The sequence below is a fragment of the Saimiri boliviensis genome, chromosome 8 (genome assembly GCF_048565385.1).
Source record: "Saimiri boliviensis isolate mSaiBol1 chromosome 8, mSaiBol1.pri, whole genome shotgun sequence".
Taxonomy (NCBI): Eukaryota; Metazoa; Chordata; class Mammalia; order Primates; family Cebidae; genus Saimiri; species Saimiri boliviensis.
The window spans coordinates 521,866-537,968 of record NC_133456.1 but is presented as its reverse complement, the minus strand read 5'-3'; the positions used below and the strand labels follow the sequence as shown (position 1 = coordinate 537,968).

The window sequence follows — 16,103 nt, the reverse complement described above, 5'->3', positions numbered from 1 at the left end:
GAGTGAGATCTTGTCTCTAAATACTTTTTTAAAAGAAAAATTTCTCTTTTATTAGGGCCCAGGTCAGCTCCTTCTGTTAGGAAGACTTTTAACCCACAAGAGTCATGAAGGATTAATGGGTATCTGGACAGTGGGAATTCAGGACTCTCTCAACTCAACTTGGGGTTTCACTATTTCAGACCTGTCTAATCAAGCCCTTTCACCTTTGGACTCCTCAAAGGGGAGTCATATATTCTTCTATAGCTTTCCCAAATTCCAGGGGACATGTGTCAAATTCTCTGAGTAAAGACCCTTTCAACTGGGTAAGTAGAATGAGTGGGACCAAGCTTCCTCACTGCAATGGGTCTGACTAGAGGAAAGCCCATTCTTTCTAGAGAATGTCTGTGCCTGAATTCTCCAAATTCTGATTAATTTCCAAGACTCATAGATACTCGAGGGTGTTAATGAGTCAAAGGTCACAAGATAGGTTTTTAGACCACTCTCTGAAAATCCCACACAGGAGTCTGGTGTCTTAATTTGGAATGTGAAGCTTCTGATAACATTAAATTGAGATGATAGGAGAAATTGCACGTAAATCGTAAACACTTATAAAATTGTAATGATTTTAGTTTAACATCTTCTTCCCAGGACTTCTGTAAGACCCATGAGAGCAGAAATCTTGTCTGACTTTGACTTTACTCATCATGCGTGGTGTATTTAAAAAATGCTCAGTGTTTATTGAACGATGGATGAATAAATATATTTAGGTTATGTCACTGACATTTTGTTTTCTATGAACTGTTTGTCTGGTTATCCATAATATGCATTTTTTAAATGTAAAAGTACATAGTACATTTGATACACTCACATGTCAAAAGTACATTATGACATACTCATAATTATTACATTTTGAGCTTCATTGTTTTCTATCAGTCTTTAAACAAATAAGTTACTTTCTTGGTGTATATTTTCTCAGGAGGAGAGTAATAAATTTTTCCATCTCAAAAATAGTAATTTCCCTTTAAAAAGGATAATGTAAATATGAAGTTAAATAGAAGAAAAAATTGAGAAGGGAAGTATTGTGGAGGATACCGTTCTATTAGGTATACTATTAGTCAGTTATATTAAATGTACTGTAAATATCCTATAGCATTTTATTTTCTTTTATAATAGCCTCCATTAGATATATTTCTAAGAAGCAGGGATTGTGCCTATGTAATTATTTTTTCTGTGTATGTAGCCCTGTGTATATCATTCCCCATGTGATATGGTTTGGCCGTGTCCCCACCCAAATCTCATCTTGAATTGTAACTCCCACAATTCCCACGTGTCATGAAAGGAACCTGGTGGGAGGTAACTGAATTATGGAGGTGGGTCTTTCCTGCACTCTTCTCTTGATAGTGGATGAGTCTCACGAGCTCTGATAGTTTTAAAAATGGGAGCTTCCCTGCACAAACTCTCTTTCTTGCTGATGCCATCGCCACCTAAGAAGTGCCTTTAGCCTTCTGCCGTGATTGCGAAGCCTCCCCAGCCACGTGGTATTGTAAGTCCCTTAAACCTCTTTCTTTTGTAAATTGCCCAGTCTCAAGTATGTCTTTATCTGCAGTGTGAAAATGGACTAATACACCATGCTAAGAGGAACTAACGCAATACATACTTTGCTAGGATGAAAGAAGACATGCTTCACCGGAGGGGATGAGGAGGAGGCAAGGAAGAGCAGCAGCAAAGGAGAACAGCCCTCAGACTGCTGAGGAAATTATACCAGATTTCATCTCTGGTGCCCATTGCCTCCACCTCTGCAAGAATTCTCATCATGATACATTTCAGTCTTGCATTGTGTGTGTGTGTGTGTGTGTGTGTGTGTGTGTGTGTGTGACAGTGTGAGACTGGCAGTGCTCAGGTAATAGGGCTTTTGGAGAGTCACACTTCTAGTTCAGCCAACATAAAACTAAGAATAGAACTTGTATGAGGGTCCTCCTCCCACCTACTTTTAGAACTGCCTCTTCTTGTGAACCCAGATGCCCCCAGCCATCCAGGAATCTCAGTCTGGGACATTATCTGGTCTTGGTCTCTGATAATTAATGGCTTCTTTGATATGTGTCTCATTCATCTGGGCTGTTTCCTGTTGAAGAGCAAGCAATATAGATTAGTTGATTTGTGCTACTGAGACAATGAATTACACGTCTTAGAGTTTTTGCCATTTTGACACTTGGGGCTTTCAAGACTTTAATTTTAATTTTTTACTTCTTGTCTTTCATGCTTCTTACCTGTTTGCCTTTCTTTCTTAATATAGTTTTTGAGCATTTCAGCTGGTGCTATGCATTTAGTAGACCCTGAGACACAGACTGCACCCCTCGCCTGACAATGTAAAACATGTGCCACCACATTTATTTTAAAAAGAAATAATTTTTAAAATTTTTTTTATTATTTATTTATTTATTTTTATTTTATTGCATTTTAGGTTTTGGGGTACATGTGAAGAACATGCAAGATTGTTGCATAGGTACACACGTGGCAGTGTGATTTGCTGCCTTCCTCCCCATCACCTATATCTGGCATTTCTCCCCATGTTATCTCTCCCCACCTCCCCACCCCCCGCTGTCCCTTCCCTATTTCCCCCCAACAGACCCCAGTGTGTGGTGCTTCCCTCCCTGCGTCCATGTGTTCTCATTGTTCAACACCCGCCTATGAGTGGGAACATGCGGTGTTTGATTTTCTGCTCTTGTGTCAGTTTGCTGAGAATGATGGTTTCCAGGTTCATCCATATCCGTACAAAGGACACGAACTCATCGTTTTTGATGGCTGCATAGTATTCCATGGTGTATGTGTGCCACATTTTCCCTGTCCAGTCTATCATTGATGGGTATTTCCTGACACCTTACACTAAAATTAACTCCAGATGGATTAAAGATTTAAACATAAGACCTAACACCATACAAACCCTAGAAGAAAATCTAGGCAAAGCCATTCAGGACATAGGCGTAGGCAAGGACTTCATGACCAAAACGCCAAAAGCATTGGCAACAAAAGCCAAAATAGACAAATGGGACCTAATCAAACTCCACAGCTTCTGCACGGCAAAAGAAACAGTCAGTAGAGTGAATCAGCAACCAACAGAATGGGAAAAAATTTTTTGCAATCTACCCATCTGACAAAGGGCTGATATCCAGAATTTACAAAGAAGTAAAACAGATTTACAAGAAAAAAACCAAACAAGCCCATTCAACAGTGGGCAAAGGATATGAACAGATACTTTACAAACGAAGACATACATGAGGCCAACAAACATATGAAGAAATAATTTTTCTTTTTTCTTTTTTTTTTTTTTTGAGGCGGAGTTTCACTCTTGTTACCCAGGCTGGAGTGCAATGGCGTGATCTCGGCTCACCGCAACCTCCGCCTCCTGGGTTCAGGCAATTCTCCTGCCTCAGCCTCCTGAGTATCTGGGATTACAGGCACACGCCACCATGCCCAGCTAATTTTTTGTATTTTTAGTACAGACGGGGTTTCACCATGTTGACCAGGATGGTCTCGATCTCTCGACCTCGTGATCCACCCGCCTCGGCCTCCCAAAGTGCTGGGATTACAGGCTTGAGCCACCGCGCCCGGCCCCCGAAGAAATAATTTTTTAAAAATATGGAAGCATAACACATTTCATTTCTGAGTCCAATCAATTGTTCTCTTACTCATTTGTCAGGAAAGATAAAATCCATTCATTATGTTTGCTTCAATTTAGTATTCTAATAGTGGAATATGTACTTGCTATAAAGTTGGAGACATAGTTTGATTAGAAATATTTAGGTACCCCTCATATTACATTGCTTGACCTACACATCGAGTTAGTCTATTCATATTTGCCTTCCAGGCATGAGTAAATCAATTTTCCCTGCGCTGTTATTCCCACTTTGGTAACCTAGAGTAACTCATATAGTTTATATTCAGATTGATTGCAAACTCCCCACCCCTGACCGCTTGTCTTAAATGATATATCAGTAAGCTCTGATGCCTGCATTCAGGTTAGATTGCCCTAACATGCCCATCAGGGCATCGTAGCCAAAGGCTGTTGTTTACTTTTCTCATGTTAATTCTCTGGTTTTATGAAGAACTAGTCCCACATAGATACATATCTCTACATAAAGTCATGTTTTAAAAATCCCCATTAATTTATTCTCCCAGTAGAAATTTTGTGGTTTTTATCTCAGTTTTCCTTTATTTCATATGTATTATTTTATCCTTATCTTCTAAAGGGAGTGTCAAACAAAATAGACCTGTATATTTCATATCATATCTGTATATGACTCATTTCTCCAAAGTTATCATAGTAATTTGGTAATACTTGCTTTCTTTCCCACATTAGTATTTGGCTTTCTTTTCTTTATGAAAAGGGAGCTGCCTTTCTCATTAACACTTTAAACAGGACTAACTAGTTGCTGTTCTCTCTGCTCCCTGGGATCGAAATTGATTAATCAACATAAACAAAACATAAAATTATAATGCAGAGATGAAGATAATTAAAATCCAATAAAATAGCAAGTTTATAGTTAATAAAAAGGGTTGGTTAATAACCATAGTTAGTAAAATATAGTTGCTTAAGATGAATTATATTATTGTTCTACCATATTTCTTTCTTTCTTTTTTTTTTTTGAGACGGAGTTTCCACTCTTGTTACCCAGGCTGGAGTGCAATGGCGCGATCTCGGCTCACCGCAACCTCCGCCTCCTGGGTTCAGGCAATTCTCCTGCCTCAGCCTCCTGAGTAGCTGGGATTATAGGCACGCGCCACCATGCCCAGCTAATTTTTTGTATTTTTAGTAGAGACGGGGTTTCACCATGTTTACCAGGATGGTCTCGATCTCTTGACCTCGTGATCCACCCGCCTCGGCCTCCCAAAGTGCTGGGATTACAGGCTTGAGCCACCGCGCCCGGCCACTTTGGGCTTTTACTCAGCAGTTTCGAAGACCAAGGGGCTTTTCAGCTCGGATTGGTTCACTGTCCTCCTCCCAGGCCCAAGCTTGGTCCCCAACGTCAGCAGCAATGCTTGGGACGTCCCTCACTTCGCTCCTTTTTCTTGGGGCCACTGCCCACCCCTACGTTGCCTGCTGTCCCTCCTAGAGAGAGGTGGATGGCCGTAACATTCCTGGGAGGACAAAGGGATGGCTGAGGGGGCGAAGACGCCCTTCTAAAGCCCCACCCCGGAAAGGCATCCCACCGCACGGGTGAGGCGCCCTCAGGCTACAGCCTTCACCTGAACCTGCTCCCTTCGCCCCGCCCCTCGGCACGGGGAACGCGCGCTGTGCGGCCGGCGCTCTCTGATTGGCTGCCACGTCAGGGTCCATGCCGTGATGGGGCCGTGGGCGGCCGTCGGTGCTCTCTGATTGGCTGCCGCGTCAGGGTCCACGCGTGATGGTGCCGTGGGCGGCCGTCGGCGCTCTCTGATTGGCTGCCGCATCAGGGTCCCACCGTGATGGTGCCGAGGGCGGCCGTCGGCGCTCTCTGATTGGCTGCCGCGTCAGGGTCCACGCGTGATGGTGCCGTGGGCGGCCGTCGGCGCTCTCTGATTGGCTGCCGCGTCAGGGTCCACGCGTGATGGTGCCGTGGGTGGCCGTCGGCGCTCTCTGATTGGCTGCCGCGTCAGGGTCCCACGCCATGATGGTGCCGTGGGCGGCCGTCGGCGCTCTCTGATTGGCTTCCGCGTCAGGGTCCCACGCCGTGATGGTGCCGAGGGCGGCCGTCGGCGCTCTCTGATTGGCTGCCGAGTCAGGGTCCCAGGCCGTGATGGTGCCGAGGGCGGCCGTCGGCGCTCTCTGATTGGCTGCCGCGTCAGGGTCCCACGCCGTGATGGTGCCGAGGGCGGCCGTCGGCGCTCTCTGATTGGCTGCCGCGTCAGGGTCCCACGCCGTGATGGTGCCGTGGGCGGCCGTCTGCGCTCTCTGATTGGCTGCCGCGTCAGGGTCCCACGCCGTGATGGTGCCGTGGGCGGCCGTCGGCGCTCTCTGATTGGCTGCCGCGTCAGGGTCCCAGGCCGTGATGGTGCCGAGGGCGGCCGTCGGCGCTCTCTGATTGGCTGCCGCGTCAGGGTCCCACGCCGTGATGGTGCCGTGGACGGCCGTCGGCGCTCTCTGATTGGCTTCCGCGTCAGGGTCCCACGCCGTGATGGTGCCGAGGGCGGCCGTCGGCGCTCTCTGATTGGCTGCCGCGTCAAGGTCCCACGCCGTGATGGTGCCGAGGGCGGCCGTCGGCGCTCTCTGATTGGCTGCCGCGTCAGGCTCCCACGCCGTGATGGTGCCGAGGGCGGCCGTCGGCGCTCTCTGATTGGCTTCCGCGTCAGGGTCCCACGCCGTGATGGTGCCGAGGGCGGCCGTCGGCGCTCTCTGATTGGCTGCCGCGTCAAGGTCCCACGCCGTGATGGTGCCGAGGGCGGCCGTCGGCGCTCTCTGATTGGCTGCCGAGTCAGGGTCCCACGCCGTGATGGTGCCGAGGGCGGCCGTCGGCGCTCTCTGATTGGCTGCCGCGTCAGGGTCCCACGCCGTGATGGTGCCGTGGAAGGCCGTCGGCGCTCTCTGATTGGCTGTCGCGTCAGGGTCCCACGCCGTGATGGTGCCGTGGGCGGCCGTCCCCGTCCGCGCCTGCGTGCACAAGGTGGGGAAGCGTGCTGAGAGTTGCTGGAAGTCGGAGGCGGGAAGCGGTCACTGGCAGCCAGCGCAGGCAGCGGCAGGGCGCGAAGTCGCGAGCAGTCCCTAGTCTAAGCCTTTCTGTCGCCCTCCAGCGCCGCCAGGACCACGGACTTCACCCTGCCGCGGCCCCTCCACCCTGCCCCTTGACCAGGTGGGTTCAGGTACCGCAAGGCACCCAGGCGTCGGGCATGCGCCTTCGCCGCCCGCAGCACCGGGGCCCTGAGAGAGGGGTGGGGACTGGGACCCGCTGCCCCTGGAAGGGAGGGGAAGGCAAGCCTGTCCCGGTGACCTCTGCTCCTACCGGCCTCCTCCCTGCCTCTCCGGTGTGCCCTCCAGACCCCCATCTGCCGCCCAGGGAGGTGGTGGTCCCAGCGTGGGTGCCGGCGACAGCCCCGGGGAGGGTCTTTATGTAGACTTGAGGGTGTGCGTGCTGGTCCCTGCCCTCCGCTGCAGCGGGGCTGGACTCAGCGCTTGGGTTCCTTCGGGTGCACAGGCTGTGTTTCGGAGAGGCTGGCGTGGTGGTGCCTGCCCGGCAGGTGGCTCTGAACGACCCCCGGAAAGGCTAATGCATGGGACTAACTGTGAACGGTGCATTAAAGATGGCACTGATGGGTGCGAGGGGCACAGAGAAGCTTAAGTGCTGCTGCACTTTGGGGACAGTTTGCATTGGAGTGTGTTTTAAGGGAGGCAAAGGCAACAGTTTTGGGGAAGGCAGAGGTTATGAAGAAAAGTGAGAGGGAGTTATCCCCAGTATTCTAGCTGAGAAAGTTGCAGCCTTGTAGATAGAAGCGGCCACCCTTACCTCCTGGCCCAACCCTCAAAAAAGCACTTGGCAGTGTTCAGGGAAGGGTGGCATTTAAATGAGGCCAATTGCGTTTGATGGTTAAAGACTCTAAGGATTACTGAGAAATCAACAATATTGTGATGGGAAAAGCAGCGCCATTTTTATTCAGCAAAGAAAGCTTGGAAGTAGCTTAAGATTTAAGGAACTTGTTGATGCCAGCTGTGGGAGGTAGAGTTAAGTGATTGCTCTAGCCCCAAGCTAAAGGTAGTTGACTTTGGAAATTTTGCTTACAATTGTTTTAACTTAGAAGTAAGTGTTTACACTTTGCAGGGGATACTGGTTCACTGTCCTTAGCTGGAATGTGCGCATGTTTAGTCTTAGGGGATTTCACTTATACTACAGATTCTCTCTTACCCAGACTGCGTCTCCTAGCAGCAAGCTGGAAACATGACATTAGGGTACAGGCTGCCTTGCACTTTACTCTTTTAAATAAACTTATGTGGAACGAGTGTCAAATAAAAAATAAATAGAAAAAAATAAATAGTTCTGCCTTCTCTTAAAATCTCTTATTGCGGTCATCCCCTCCTATCTTTAACAGCAGTTATAATTTGTATCCTGCGAATAAAGTATTGGTAGTGAAATTAATCGTGTATTTGAAGAAAACACTATCTTTGTTTATTAATCAATTGATCAGAATTTAGTGTTTTTCATCTTCTCAGCTGTGTGGAAGATCATCGATGTTTACCACCCTGACATGCAGTGTAACATGTCACACTCTGATTTAAACAGGCTGCTGCCAGTGCATCAGCAAATGCAGGGTAGGTGTCTGTAAAAACAAAACAAAACAAAACAAAAACATACTGCTGATGAGGATCAAGGGAGATACCCATATACATTTACATTTCTTTTAGGGAGACCGGCATGTGTTCACATTCTCTTTCTCTTCCCTCTTTCTTTCCTTTCTCTGAACCCCGCGTCTGCTATAGGCTTGCCCCCTCCCATGCCAAAATATTTTCTTTGTTATGCTAATAATACCTCTTAATTTAAATAATGCTTAACTTTTTAGAAGTGATTTCATAGTAATGAACTCATTTAAACATCTCAGCAACCAGAGAAAGTTATTTTCAGTACTGAAATAATCAGGAGAACACTGGGAAGGAGACAGGAATTAAAACTTTTTGACATGTCTTTTTTTGTTTAGCTGAAGGTCTTGAGTTTGTAGCTTGGGACTACTATAAATTTGAACAACCACGTATATACTACACCTAATTTGTGTAGTACTGTTATGTACTGCATAGTGCCAGTGAGGTCATCAGAGCTCGTATATGATTTTGGTCCCACGGATTATGAGGGAGCTGAAAAATTCCCATTGCCTAGTGAAGCTGTAGTATTCAAAATTTCTTAATGACTCATGTTTTTGTGGTGATGCTGGTGTAAAAAAACTCACTGTGCAGCCAGTCCCTGTAAAAGTGTAGCAACTTTTAGTCCTGCAGCCTCCATTCATGGTGAGTGCCAATTTTTATCTTTTATGCTGTATTTTTACAGTATCTTTTCTATGTTTAGATACGCACATACTATAGTATTCATTACAGTAAGCTGCCATATAGGTCTGTAACCTAGGAGTAATAGACTACCATCTAGGCACATGTGTAGTAGGCTAGACTGTCTAGGTTTGTGTAAGTCCACTGTGATGTCCACAGTGAATTGCCTAATGATGCATTTTTAAGAATGTACCCCCATTATTAAGCAACACATGAGTATATATTTGCAGTTGTTTTCTATTTGAGCAAGTCTCAAGAATATTTAATTAATACAACGTAAGCCTTAACTTTTCTTTTTCTTTTTTTTTTTTTTAGAGACGGAGTTTTGCTCTTGTTACCCAGGCTGGAGTGCAATGGCATGATCTCGGCTCACCGCAACCTCCGCCTCCTGGGTTCAGGCAATTCTCCTGCCTCAGCCTCCTGAGTAGCTGGGATTACAGGCACACGCCACCATGCCCAGCTAATTTTTTGTATTTCTAGTAGAGACGGGGTTTCACCATGTTGACCAGGATGGTCTCAATCTCTTGACCTCGTGATCCACCCACCTCGGCCTCCCAAAGTGCTGGGATTACAGGCTTGAGTCACCGCGCCTGGCCTTTAAATTTACTTTTAAACATCAGACAGATAGTGTACTGACGTAAAAAGGTTTAAGGAAAAAGATTTGGAATCTTGTAAAATTGACTGGACAGTTGAAATTGACCTTTATTTTTAAATGTCAGACTGGTAATGTGCTGATGTTGTAGAAAGGTTCACACGCAGGTTTGAGTGTGGAAACCCAATTGTCACACTTGGGAATTAAAAAAGAACTGAAATAGACTTCCTTAAATTGAGAAAGTTAGACAGGATGGTGTTTAAGGTCCCGTCTTTTCCAAAAAGTTAAATGTTTGTTGAATTTCAGAGTCTCTCTAAGAAACTTGAAGTGATGGGAATTTTTAATTAAATGCTTTAGCTCCTTTTAAATCATGAAAAGGATGAATGGGAAGAAATAGAGACATTTAAGTATTTGACATCTGTATTTATTCTGAAATTGCTTGTCCACAAAGCATGATATGTAACTGCGATCAGATATCCTTCTGAAAGTGAAAATAATCTTCGTTTTGTAAGGTTTCAGTTGATCCCGATTGGTGGTCAATGTGAACTTATTTTTACCAAGAAATTTTAGACAGTTTTATTGAGGAGTCAAGTGACACCCAAGCTGCACATATTAGAAGTGTAAAGTTAGATGTTTTCACACAGGTATTCAGCCATAGAGCTGTCACTACTAGAGATAATAGACGTACTTGTCATCCCAACAGTTTCCTTGTACCCTTCAGTACTGTCTCCCTCCTGCCTCTGATCCACAGGCAACCACTGATAAGCTTTTTGTAACTGTAGATTAGTTTTCATTTTCTAACATATAAATAGAATCATACAGTAGGTATTCTTTTTTTCTGGCTTTTTTCATTCAATGTGATTATTTCGAGATTCATCTGTGGTGTTTTATGTGTCAGTAGTTCTTTTCCTTTTATTTGCTAAGTAATATCCTATTGTATGGATATACCAGATTCATTTTTGTAGTCATAATGAAGTTAGACTACCTTCTTTTTCCCTTCAGCGGGTCTACTGATTTGTTGGTATTATTTGTAACCCTGAAAATCTGAGACAAGTTTCAGTTAATTTAGAAAGTTTAATTTTGCCAAGTTTGAAGATGCGCGCTCTTGAGACAGCCTCAGGAAGTCCTGATGACATGTGCCCAGGGTGATCGGGACACAGCTTAGTTTTACGCATTTTAGGGAGACGTGAGACATCAGCCAACATATGTAAGAAGTACAATGGTTGTGTCTGGAAAGGCAGAACAACTTGAAGGAGACTTGAAGCTGGAAGGAGCTTCTGGGTCACAGATAGGTGAGAGAGGGGAATGCTTGCATTCTTTGAGTTTTTGATTGGCCTTTCCAAAGTAGGCAATCAGCTATGCATCTATCTCAGTGACAGGCAGGTTATCCCTAAGCAGTTCCCAGCTTGGTTTTTTCCTTTAGCTTAGTGATTTAGGGGCCCCAAGATTTATTTGTCCTTCACACACCTAGGAGACTAAAAATGTGAGTACATATACACACAGAGACACACTCCAAACTCTCTTCATGGAAGGGCTTCCTTGTGCTTGTATTCATCCCCTTTCATCCTGTTCAGGGATGAGCTTCCTGGCTTTCATTTACCAGAGCAAGCTTGACAGTGTTGTGGATAGGAAGCAGGCCCACCTTTCTATGTGTTGGTGTTCTGTGTGATTTTCTGGGGATGTGTGTATGTTGTTGAGCTTTATTTTTTATCTAGATTGTGGTTATGTCAGGAGGTTGCCTGATATAAAACTGAAGCTTCGGCCGGGCGCGGTGGCTCAAGCCTGTAATCCCAGCACTTTGGGAGGCCGAGGCAGGTGGATCACGAGGTCGAAAGATCGAGACCATCCTGGTCAACATGGTGAAACCCCGTCTCTACTAAAAATACAAAAAACTAGCTGGGCGTGGTGGTGCATGCCTGTAATCCCAGCTACTTAGGAGGCTGAGGCAGGAGAATTGCCTGAGCCCAGGAGGCGGAGGTTGCGGTGAGCCGAGATCGCGCCATTGCACTCCAGCCTGGGTAACGAGCGAAACTCCGTCTCAAAACAAAAAACAAAAAAACAAAAAAACAAAAAAAACTGAAGCTTCATAATTTAGCCTTTAGTTGTGTTTCATAGTTTAGCAGTTATGGATTCAGTTAATCTAGTACCTCAGATTTCACAAGGGAGTATAATAAATCTTTTCTCAGTTCATAGAAATTTTGTATAGTTGGTTAAGACAGAGATCAAAATGAGACACTCATTCACGTGGTAAGTAGATGCTTACCTTGAATCTCTGTGGTGTCTTGATTAAATCACTTGCTTTCTGCTTCTGTTTCTGTGCACTTGGAAAAGTTCACTGCTTTTTGGTTCCTGTGGATGATCTGAGAACACACTTGGGGATTCATGAGTTAATCACCCTCTGGCTGTTTTTTTTTTTTAAATTGCATTTTAGGTTTTGGGGTAAATGTGAAGAACATGCAAGATTGTTGCATAGGTACACACATGGCAGTGTGGTTTGCTGCCTTCCGTCCCCTCACCTGTATCTGTCATTTCTCCCCATGCTATCTCTTCCCACCTCCCCACCCCACTGCCACTCCCCCATTTCCCCCCAACGGACCCCAGTGTGTAGTGCTCCCCTCCCTGTGTCCATGTGTTCTCATTGTTCAACACCCGCCTATGAGTGAGAACATGTGGTGTTTGATTTTCTGCTCTTGTGTCAGTTTGCTGAGAATGATGGTTTCCAGGTTCATCCATGTCCCTACAAAGGACGTGAACTCATCGTTTTTGATGGCTGCGTAATATTCCATGGTGTATATGTACCACATTTTCCCTATCCAGTCTATCATTGTTGGGCATTTGGGTTGGTTCCAGGTCTTTGCTATTGTAAACAGTGCTGAAATGAACATTGGTGTGCACGTGTCCTTGTAGTAGAATGATTTATAATCCTTTGGATATATACCCAGTAATGGGATTGCTGGGTCAAATGGGATTTCTATTTTTAGGTCCTTGAGGAATCGCCACATTGTCTTCCACAATGGTTGAATTAATTTACACTCCCACCAACAGTGTAAAAGTGTTCCTGTTTCTCCACGTCCTCTCCAGCATCTGTTGTTTCCAGATTTTTTAAGGATCGCCATTCTAACTGGTGTGAGATGGTATCTCAGTGTGGTTTTGATTTGCATTTCTCTGATGACCAGTGATGATGAACATTTTTTCATATGTTTGTTGGCCTCCTGTATGTCTTCTTTTGTAAAGTATCTGTTCATATCCTTCGCCCATTTTCGAATGGGCTTGTTTGTCTTTTTCTTGTAGATCTGTTTTAGTTCTTTGTAAACTCTGGATATCAGCCCCTTTTCAGATGGGTAGACTGCAAAAATTTTTTCCCATTCTGTTGGTTGCCAATTCACTCTACTGACTGTTTCTTTTGCCGTGCAGAAGCTGTGGAGTTTGATTAGGTCCCATTTGTCTATTTTGGCTTTTGTTGCCATTGCTTTTGGCATTTTGGTCATGAAGTCCCTGCCTACGCCTATGTCCTGAATGGTTTTGCCTAGATTTTCTTCTAGGGTTTTTATGGTGTTAGGTCTGATGTTTAAATCTTTAATCCATCTGGAGTTAATTTTGGTGTAATGTGTCAGGAAGGGGTCCTGTTTCTGCTTTCTGCACATGGCTAACCAGTTTTCCCAACACCATTTATTAAACAGGGAATCCTTTCCCCATTGCTTGTTTTTGTCAGGTTTGTCGAAGATCAGATGGTTGTGGGTATGTTGTATTTCCTCTGAGGCCTCTGTTCTGTTCCATTGGTCTATATCTCTGTTTTGGTACCAGTACCATGCTGTTTTGATTACTGTAGCCTTGTAGTATAGTTTGAAGTCCAGTAGTGTGATGCCTCCTGCTTTGTTCTTTTTGCTTAGAATTGACTTGGCTATGCGGGCTCTCTTTTGGTTCCATATGAAGTTTAAGGTGTTTTTTTCCGGTTCTGTGAAGAAGGTCATTGGTAGCTTGATGGGAATAGCATTGAATCTGTAAATTACTTTGGGCAGTATGGCCATTTTCACGATGTTGATTCTTCCTAACCATGAACATGGAATGTTTCTCCATCTGTTTGTATCCTCTCTTATTTCGTTGAGCAATGGCTTGTAGTTCTCCTTGAAGAGGTCCTTTACGTTCCTTGTTAGTTGTATTCCTAGGTACTTTATTCTCTTTGCAGCAATTGTGAATGGCAGTTCGTTTTTGATTTGGCTCTCTTTAAGCCTATTACTGGTGTATAGGAATGCTTGTGATTTTTGCACGTTGATTTTGTATCCTGAGACTTTGCTGAAGTTGTTTATCAGTTTCAGGAGATTTTGGGCTGAGATGATGGGGTCTTCCAGATATACAATCATGTCATCTGCAAATAGAGACAATTCGATTTCCTCCTTTCCAATTTGGATACCCTTTATTTCTTTTTCTTGCCTGATTGCTCTGGCTAGAACTTCCAGTACTATATTCAATAGGAGTGGTGAGAGAGGGCATCCTTGTCTAGTGCCAGATTTCAAAGGGAATGCTTCCAGTTTTTGCCCATTCAGTATGATATTGGCTGTTGGTTTGTCATAAATAGCTTTTATTGTTTTGAGATACGTTCCGTCAATACCTAGTTTATTGAGGGTTTTTAGCATAAAGGGTTGTTGAATTTTGTCAAAAGCCTTCTCTGCATCAATTGAGATAATCATGTGGTTTTTGTCTTTGGTTCTGTTTATGTGGTGAATTACGTTTATGGACTTGCGTATGTTGAACCAGCCTTGCATCCCTGGGATGAATCCTACTTGATCATGGTGGATGAGCTTTTTGATATGGTGTTGTAATCGGTTTGCCAGTATTTTATTGAAGATTTTTGCATCTATGTTCATCATGGATATTGGCCTGAAATTTTCTTTTCTTGTTGAGTCTCTGCCGGGTTTTGGTATCAGGATGATGTTTGTCTCGTAAAATGATTTGGGAAGGATTCCCTCTTTTTGGATTGTCTGGAATAGTTTCAGAAGGAATGGTATCAGCTCCTCTTTGTATGTCTGGTAGAATTCAGCTGTGAACCCATCTGGACCTGGGCTTTTTTTGGGTGGTAGGCTCTTTATTGCTGCCTCGACTTCAGACCATGTTATTGGTCTATTCAGGGTTTCGGCTTCTTCTGGGTTTAGGCTTGGGAGGAAGCCGGTGTCCAGGAATTTATCCATTTCTTCCAGGTTTACTAGTTTATGTGCATAGAGTTGTTTGTAATAATCTCTGATGATGGTTTGGATTTCTGTGGAATCTGTGGTGATATCCCCTTTATCGTTTTTTATTGCATCAATTTGGTTATTCTCTCTTTTCTTTTTTATTAATCTGGCTAGTGGTCTGTCTATTTTGTTGATCTTTTCAAAAAACCAGCTCCTGGATTTATTGATTTTTTGAAGAGTTTTTTGTGTCTCTGTTTACTTCAGTTCTGCTCTGATCTTAGTTATTTCCTGTCTTCTGCTAGGTTTTGAGTTTTTTTGATCTTGCTCCTCTAGCTCTTTCAATTTTGATGATAGGGTGTCAATTTTAGATCTCTCCTTTCTTCTCATGTGGGCACTCATTGCTATATATTTTCCTCTAGAGACTGCTTTAAATGTGTCCCAGAGATTCTGGTATGTTGTGTCTTTGTTCTCATTGGTTTCGAAGAACATCTTTATTTCTGCCTTCATTTCATTGTTTATCCAGTCAACATTCAAGAGCAAGTTATTCAGTTTCCATGAAGCTGTGCGGTTCTGAATTAGTTTCTGCATTCTGAGTTCTAACTCGATTGCACTGTGGTCTGAGAGACTGTTTGTTATGATTTCTGTTCTTTTGCATTTGCTGAGGAGTGATTTATTGCCAATTATGTGGTCAATTTTAGAGTAGGTGTAGTGTGGTGCTGAGAAGAATGTATATTCTGTGGATTTGGGGTGGAGAGTTCTGTAAATGTCTATTAGGTTTGCTTGTTCCAGGTCTGAATTCAGGTCCTGGATATCCTTGTTGATTTTCTGTCTGGTTGATCTGTCTAATATTGACAATGGGGTGTTAAAGTCTCCCACTGTTATTGTGTGGGAGTCTAAGTCTCTTTGTAAGTCATTAAGAACTTGCCTTATGTATCTGGGTGCTCCTGTATTGGGTGCGTATATATTTAGGATCGTTAGCTCTTCTTGTTTTAGTGATCCTTTTACCATTATGTAATGTTCTTCTTTGTCTCTTTTGATCTTTGTGGCTTTAAAGTCTATTTTATCAGAGATGAGAATTGCAACTCCTGCTTTTTTTTGCTCTCCATTTGCTTGGTAGATCTTTCTCCATCCCTTTATTTTGAGCCTTTGTGTATCCTTGCATGTAAGATGGGTTTCCTGGATACAGCACACTGATGGGTTTTGGCTTTTTATCCAATTTGCCAGTCTGTGTCTTTTGATTGGGGCATTTAGTCCATTGACATTTAGGGATAGTATTGTTATGTGTGAATTTGATGCTGTCATTTTGATGCTACCTGGCTGTTTTGTTGGTTAGTTGATGCAGCTTCTTGATTGTGTTGATGCTCTT

At 44.1% G+C, this 16,103-nt stretch overlaps 1 protein-coding gene and 1 pseudogene across 4 annotated transcripts in view; one reads left to right on the top strand and one right to left on the bottom strand.

Annotated features, from left to right (window-relative positions):
* Window positions 1-16,103, top strand: part of CLDND1 (claudin domain containing 1) — a 69,591-nt gene that overhangs the window by 18,069 nt on the left and 35,419 nt on the right. The window lies entirely within an intron of this gene.
* On the bottom strand, window positions 9,691-9,784 carry LOC120363147 (small nucleolar RNA U13; annotated as a pseudogene).